The following is a 7,672-nucleotide window of genomic DNA, read 5'->3' on the forward strand; positions in this document are numbered from 1 at the left end:
TATTAAAACAGTGCTAAAAAAGTACATATATCAATGAGTATACACAAAGTACATATAATATTATACCATATAAAATGTACCCTAAAAAATAGTACATAGATAAGTCAGTGGTGCAATTATATTATTATTATTATTATTATTTATTATTATAGCGCCATTTATTCCATGGCGCTTTACATGTGAGGAGGGGTATACATAATAAAACAAGCACAATAATCTTGAAAAATACAAGTCACAACTGGTACAGGAGGAGAGAGGACCCTGCCCGCGAGGGCTCACAATCTAATCACAATATATCGAAGTGCAGTGATGTATAGTAGATTCCATGTTGCAAAAATCCATAGATTCAAGGAAAAATCCTCTTCAGTATACGAAGGAAGGTTGATCTCCATAGGGACAGCCAAATAAGATACATCATATCAGAATTTAATAAGACTAAAAAAAGAAAAAAACACAGTTAGTGATAATAAAACCAAAATAAAAAAAACCCTGACGAGGCCATTAAAAAATTCGATGACAGGTGAATCAGAGGAAGGGAGCGTAGCTTATCATTTCATTGAGACCTTGTGGGTATATTGTACGTAGTTCCCAAATCCAGCGGGCCTCCTTCTGAGCTAGCAAGCGCCCCACATTACCACCCCGAAGATTCAAATGGACGCAGTCAATTCCCTTAACTTTGAGAACCGTGGGATCACAAGCATGATGTTGCTTAAAGTGTCTTGGTACACTTTTCAGAAACTCCATATTATCTTCATCTTTGGCAGCCAAAATATCCCTAACATGTTCCCTTACTCTGACCTTAAGGGCTCTTGTTGTCAAACCAATATAGATCTTACTACATGGACAGAACGCGTAGTAAACTACAGCTGTTGTGCCACATGTGATGGTATGTGTTATTTTAAAAACACGACCATCTGTTGATGTGAAGTCTTTGGCGGACACAATGTTCGGACATGCCACACATTTTCCGCAGGGCTTACATCCCCAAGATGGTAGTGGTTTCTGTTGACAAGTGCAAAAAATAGGAGGCGGGGCCTTAGGTGTATAGTAACTCCTAACCAATATGTCCCCCAAATTCGGGGATCTCCTGGCTGTCAATGACGGTTTAGATGGTAAATATTGCCTTAATATGGGATCAGCCAGAAGTATAGGCCAATGTTTATCCATAATCTCATACAACTTGCACCACTGGGAGTTGTAAGTAGTAACCAACCTTACCTGGTTGCTTGGTTCTCTGATATGATGGGCCTACCTGGGGGAACCTGCAGACTCTTATGAACCTTAGGCAAAAGGTATAATGTTGATATTCGAGGATCCTTGACCATTAGAATGTCACGTACTTCCGTAGTAATTAAATGCCTCTCTTCTGCATTCCAAAGAATTTTCTGTAATTGATCCTTATATAAAGATAAGGGATTAAATGTTAGTTTTTTGTAGCATGCCGTATTTTTTAACAAACGGTACTCCTCAGCTTCGTATAATTTGGTAGGCCAGACAACAATATTTCCGCCTTTGTCGGCCGGTTTTATTACAATGTCCTTCAGGTTTTTAAGGCGTTTAATACACTGGTGCTGAGAGGTGGTTAAATTATTGTGATAAATACAAGATGGAATATTATCAAGATCATAGTAACATAGTAACATAGTTAGTAAGGCCGAAAAAAGACATTTGTCCATCCAGTTCAGCCTATATTCCATCATAATAAATACCCAGATCTACGTCCTTCTACAGAACCTAATAATTGTATGATACAATATTGTTCTGCTCCAGGAAGACATCCAGGCCTCTCTTGAACCCCTCGACTGAGTTCGCCATCACCACCTCCTCAGGCAAGCAATTCCAGATTCTCACTGCCCTAACAGTAAAGAATCCTCTTCTATGTTGGTGGAAAAACCTTCTCTCCTCCAGACGCAAAGAATGCCCCCTTGTGCCCGTCACCTTCCTTGGTATAAACAGATCCTCAGCGAGATATTTGTATTGTCCCCTTATATACTTATACATGGTTATTAGATCGCCCCTCAGTCGTCTTTTTTCTAGACTAAATAATCCTAATTTCGCTAATCTATCTGGGTATTGTAGTTCTCCCATCCCCTTTATTAATTTTGTTGCCCTCCTTTGTACTCTCTCTAGTTCCATTATATCCTTCCTGAGCACCGGTGCCCAAAACTGGACACAGTACTCCATGTGCGGTCTAACTAGGGATTTGTACAGAGGCAGTATAATGCTCTCATCATGTGTATCCAGACCTCTTTTAATGCACCCCATGATCCTGTTTGCCTTGGCAGCTGCTGCCTGGCACTGGCTGCTCCAGGTAAGTTTATCATTAACTAGGATCCCCAAGTCCTTCTCCCTGTCAGATTTACCCAGTGGTTTCCCGTTCAGTGTGTAATGGTGATATTGATTCCCTCTTCCCATGTGTATAACCTTACATTTATCATTGTTAAACCTCATCTGCCACCTTTCAGCCCAAGTTTCCAACTTATCCAGATCCATCTGTAGCAGAATACTATCTTCTCTTGTATTAACTGCTTTACATAGTTTTGTATCATCTGCAAATATCGATATTTTACTGTGTAAACCTTCTACCAGATCATTAATGAATATGTTGAAGAGAACAGGTCCCAATACTGACCCCTGCGGTACCCCACTGGTCACAGCGACCCAGTTAGAGACTATACCATTTATAACCACCCTCTGCTTTCTATCACTAAGCCAGTTACTAACCCATTTACACACATTTTCCCCCAGACCAAGCATTCTCATTTTGTGTACCAACCTCTTGTGCGGCACGGTATCAAACGCTTTGGAAAAATCGAGATATACCACGTCCAATGACTCACCGTGGTCCAGCCTATAGCTTACCTCTTCATAAAAACTGATTAGATTGGTTTGACAGGAGCGATTTCTCATAAACCCATGCTGATATGGAGTTAAACAGTTATTCTCATTGAGATAATCCAGAATAACATCCCTCAGAAACCCTTCAAATATTTTACCAACAATAGAGGTTAGACTTACTGGCCTATAATTTCCAGGTTCACTTTTAGAGCCCTTTTTGAATATTGGCACCACATTTGCTATGCGCCAGTCCTGCGGAACAGACCCTGTCGCTATAGAGTCCCTAAAAATAAGAAATAATGGTTTATCTATTACATTACTTAGTTCTCTTAGTACTCGTGGGTGTATGCCATCCGGACCCGGAGATTTATCTATTTTAATCTTATTTAGCCGTTTTCGCACCTCTTCTTGGGTTAGATTGGTGACCCTTAATATAGGGTTTTCATTGTTTCTTGGGATTTCACCTAGCATTTCATTTTCCACCGTGAATACCGTGGAGAAGAAGGTGTTTAATATGTTAGCTTTTTCCTCGTCATCTACAACCATTCTTTCCTCACTATTTTTTAAGGGGCCTACATTTTCAGTTTTTATTCTTTTACTATTGATATAGTTGAAGAACAGTTTGGGATTAGTTTTACTCTCCTTAGCAATGTGCTTCTCTGTTTCCTTTTTGGCAGCTTTAATTAGTTTTTTAGATAAAGTATTTTTCTCCCTATAGTTTTTTAGAGCTTCAATGGTGCCATCCTGCTTTAGTAGTGCAAATGCTTTCTTTTTACTGTTAATTGCCTGTCTTACTTCTTTGTTTAGCCACATTGGGTTTTTCCTATTTCTAGTCCTTTTATTCTCACAAGGTATAAACCGCTTACACTGCCTATTTAGGATGTTCTTAAACATTTCCCATTTATTATCTGTATTCTTATTTCTGAGGATATTGTCCCAGTCTACCAGATTAAGGGCATCTCTAAGCTGTTCAAACTTTGCCTTCCTAAAGTTCAATGTTTTTGTGACTCCCTGACAAGTCCCCCTAGTGAAAGACAGGTGAAACTGCACAATATTGTGGTCGCTATTTCCTAAATGCCCGACCACCTGCAGATTTGTTATTCTGTCAGGTCTATTAGATAGTATTAGGTCTAAAAGTGCTGCTCCTCTGGTTGGATTCTGCACCAATTGTGAAAGATAATTTTTCTTGGTTATTAGCAGAAACCTGTTGCCTTTATGGGTTTCACAGGTTTCTGTTTCCCAGTTAATATCCGGGTAGTTAAAGTCCCCCATAACCAGGACCTCATTATGGGTTGCAGCTTCATCTATCTGCTTTAGAAGTAGACTTTCCATGGTTTCTGTTATATTTGGGGGTTTGTAACAGACCCCAATGAGAATTTTGTTACCATTTTTCCCTCCATGAATTTCAACCCATATGGACTCGACATCCTCATTCCCTTCGCTAATATCCTCCCTTAAAGTGGACTTTAGACAAGACTTTACATAGAGACAAACTCCTCCTCCTCTCCGATTTTTACGATCCTTTCTAAACAGACTATAACCCTGTAAGTTAACTGCCCAGTCATAGCTTTCATCTAACCATGTCTCGGTTATTCCCACTATGTCAAAGTTACCTGTAGATATTTCTGCTTCTAGTTCTTCCATCTTGTTTGTCAGGCTTCTGGCGTTTGCGAGCATGCAGTTTAGAGGATTTTGTTTTGTTCCAATCTTATCGTTAGTGGCAAGTTGAACAAAAATCTCAACGTTTGGACATGCAGATAGAGGGGGAAATTTTGTGGATTTGGGGCGGAGGGAAGGAGGAACCTTACCCAAAAATGGACCCTGATGCTCAATAGCCAACTCCTCCAATGTCCTCAACGCTGCTTGTTCAGATGGTAAAGGGAATAGTTTTTGAATTTCTTCACTGTGATACCATTTTTTAAAAAGAAGTGATCGTCCAAACACATGCAAGTCCTTTATGACTGTAAATTTGTCACATCTTGTGCTAGGAGAGAAGGTTAGACCTTTAGATAACACAAAAATCTCCTCACTACTAAATACATGATTGGACAGATTAATCACCTTCAAGGAATCATTCCGTGAGTTGAGACCAGGGGTACGTTTATTTGCATCCGTTTTATGTTCCACATATTGTATATAACACTGCTATTTTCATCATCCATCACAGTGCCTGGAAATCTATTAAGGGGTCTGTCCTTTTCCTCTTATGTTGGCATTACCTATGCTTATTGATCTTTGTTTCTTACTTTTAATATTTTTTTTGTCCTTTGCAAGGCTTCCTCGTATCTACTAAGTAGTCTACAACCACTTCTGGATGCTTAGTTATGCGCAACCTTTTTTATATATATTTATTGGTATCTATGATAATTTTTATCGATTTATCTAGCATTGAGTATTATTTGTCTCTTTTGCCAAATGCTGTTCTATGAAGTCTAGTATTGTCCCTTTGTTTCCATAGCAACCCCATGAGTAATAATTATTTGGGCTACACAGTCCATTTCACCAGCACCTCGCTCCCCATGATCTGAGTGCACACCATCCTCTCCTCAGTAAAATGTAAATTCAGATTGTTGGCTAATCCAGCATCTTGCAATCTGCCATGGAATTTTAATTGTGAGTATGGTACGCAAGAATAAGAGGGGTACCTCAAAAATCCTTCATGAGCTGGAATTTTCATAGTATCCATCCCCTGTACTGTAGACTGAGCCCTCGTGGGCAGGGTCCTTTCTCTTGTACTTGTGTATGCCTTGTTTTACTCATGTTTATTGTACTTGTCTATATTTGCCCCATTCACATGTAAAGCGCTGTGCAGTTCCGTGTAAGTTATGCTCTTCAAGTTTAATGTGTATTTTCATGCTGTGTATGTTCCTACATTTCTACTCTGCTGCCACCCAATGGCCTTTTCCCGTATGGCAGTTTGTTATTAATTTATTCTTGTGGGCATGTCATCCACTTACGGTTCAGGGGTCAAGTCATTTCTTCCTCTGGCAGCCATGTCATTTTTTAGTTTACATGTTGTTGTGAGAGGACACACTTGAACCGGGCTTATGAAGGCATCAGTCTTTCGACCTCTTGCTGCTCTCTCGCTGTCACTAATACACTTGCTGTACTTGACTCAACTCTGGAGAAGTTACTATATACCATTCTACTGGAACAGAAAGAAACGGAATAAAGCAGTCCCAAACAACATACTTAAAAAACAAATACAAAATTTATTGTTCAAATAAAAGTAAATACCAACAACATATATATATATCTGCTGTATGCAGTATATAGCAAACAGGAGAGTAGAACAATGAAAACTTGACAGTACGTCAGGTTACATGTGCTTTACCAGGAATACATCCCTAAAAAATGTACAATATATATATCTATATCAATAGGTACAGGAAACAACAAAGAGCTTAACAGAGCATCAATAGCATATCAAACTGTTCCCAAAAATAACCATCAAGCGCATAACCGCGCTTTCAATTGTGCATGCTTACCCATGAATCAAAGGGAAATCCAACCACACTTCACCCGACTGCCCCGGACGCACGTTTCGCGGTGAGCTTTTTCAACAGGGGTTGATATAATGGCCATCTAGTGTTTATATATATCAATATTGCCGGAAATACGGCCGGTAAATGGCGCATGCGCACCTGCAGCCCACGCACGTCCCCACTGTGGCCGTCATAACAGAGTGCCCATATAGGCGGAAACCCGCCTTGTGACGTCATCTTGTATGGGCGCGCCGCTCTCATAGATAGCCACTAGAGGGGGCAGGCATTGGAACCGACAAACGTGCATGCGCTCCACCGGCCACCATTTTGAAGAAGACCAAGAGCGCAGCCATGTTTCGAGAAACAATATTAAAACAGAAAATACTACCGTGAATCAGCATGCCCATAAAGAGGATGACCCATTAAAGTGACAGAAATAATTCGCTGAAGAGCGGTAAAGTATATAACAAAAATTAAATTAAATTAACTCCTAAAATATCATAGTAAGTTAATACATGCTCCAATCAATTAATAAATACCCCACATAAACCTATTAAAGTGCTAACAGTGCATGATAACTACAGTACGACGAAAGAAGAAATCTTCATTATTCTGTAATCCATGTGAATAAGGATGAGTCCACCATGTTTCATACGACCCCTGAACTCCTAGTCAGTGAAATAGATTAAAAACTAGAACAAAAAAACACAAAAAGACAATAAACATAAAAAATAATTATTAAAAATTTTTTTTGTGGGAAATAGGGGATAACAATAGAGAGAGGAAAACCACCCCTTATATCACTCTCAAATTAGATTAGCAACACAGACGAGATGAAAAAGGTGGAACATATCAAGGAAATGCCAAGAAATATTACAAAGGGACAAGTCATAAAAAAGGAGAAAAGCTCAACTTTTCATTGAGTTCTTTAGGGGCAACGGTATTAAGGGTGACGATCCACTTGCACTCACATTGTGCCAGGATCTTGACCATATTGCCACCCCTGATACCTCCATGAACCCTATCTATGCCCCTCACCTTTAGGCCACTGGGGTCGGATCCGTGATATGTCCGAAAATGCCTCGGCAAAGTTTTGAGACAAGATATGTCTGGCACTTCCTTGGAAGCTATAATATCTCGCACGTGTTTGGGCGTCCTAACCTTTAATTCTCTTGATGTGAGGCCAATATAAACAAGGGAGCAGGGACATGTTGCGTAATATACCACAAAAGTGGAATTACATGAAATAAACTCACGAATCTTAAATTCCCTGCTCCCATCAGATGTTTTAAAGGTCCCACACCTCAAGCTGTTAGGACACGCGACACATGTCCCACACGGATAACAAC

General features: G+C 39.7%; 1 long non-coding RNA gene across 1 annotated transcript; it reads right to left on the reverse strand.

Annotated features, from left to right (window-relative positions):
- Positions 1 to 286: 286 nt before the first annotated feature.
- Positions 287 to 7,395, reverse strand: LOC138641496 (uncharacterized). The gene is made up of 3 exons (XR_011313877.1): positions 5,796 to 7,395; positions 4,647 to 4,822; positions 287 to 1,397 (listed from the first exon to the last, which is right to left on the reverse strand). It is a non-coding gene; the product is annotated as an uncharacterized lncRNA (long non-coding RNA).
- Positions 7,396 to 7,672: the final 277 nt, after the last annotated feature.

The sequence above is a fragment of the Ranitomeya imitator genome, chromosome 6 (assembly GCF_032444005.1).
Source record: "Ranitomeya imitator isolate aRanImi1 chromosome 6, aRanImi1.pri, whole genome shotgun sequence".
NCBI lineage: Eukaryota > Metazoa > Chordata > Amphibia > Anura > Dendrobatidae > Ranitomeya > Ranitomeya imitator.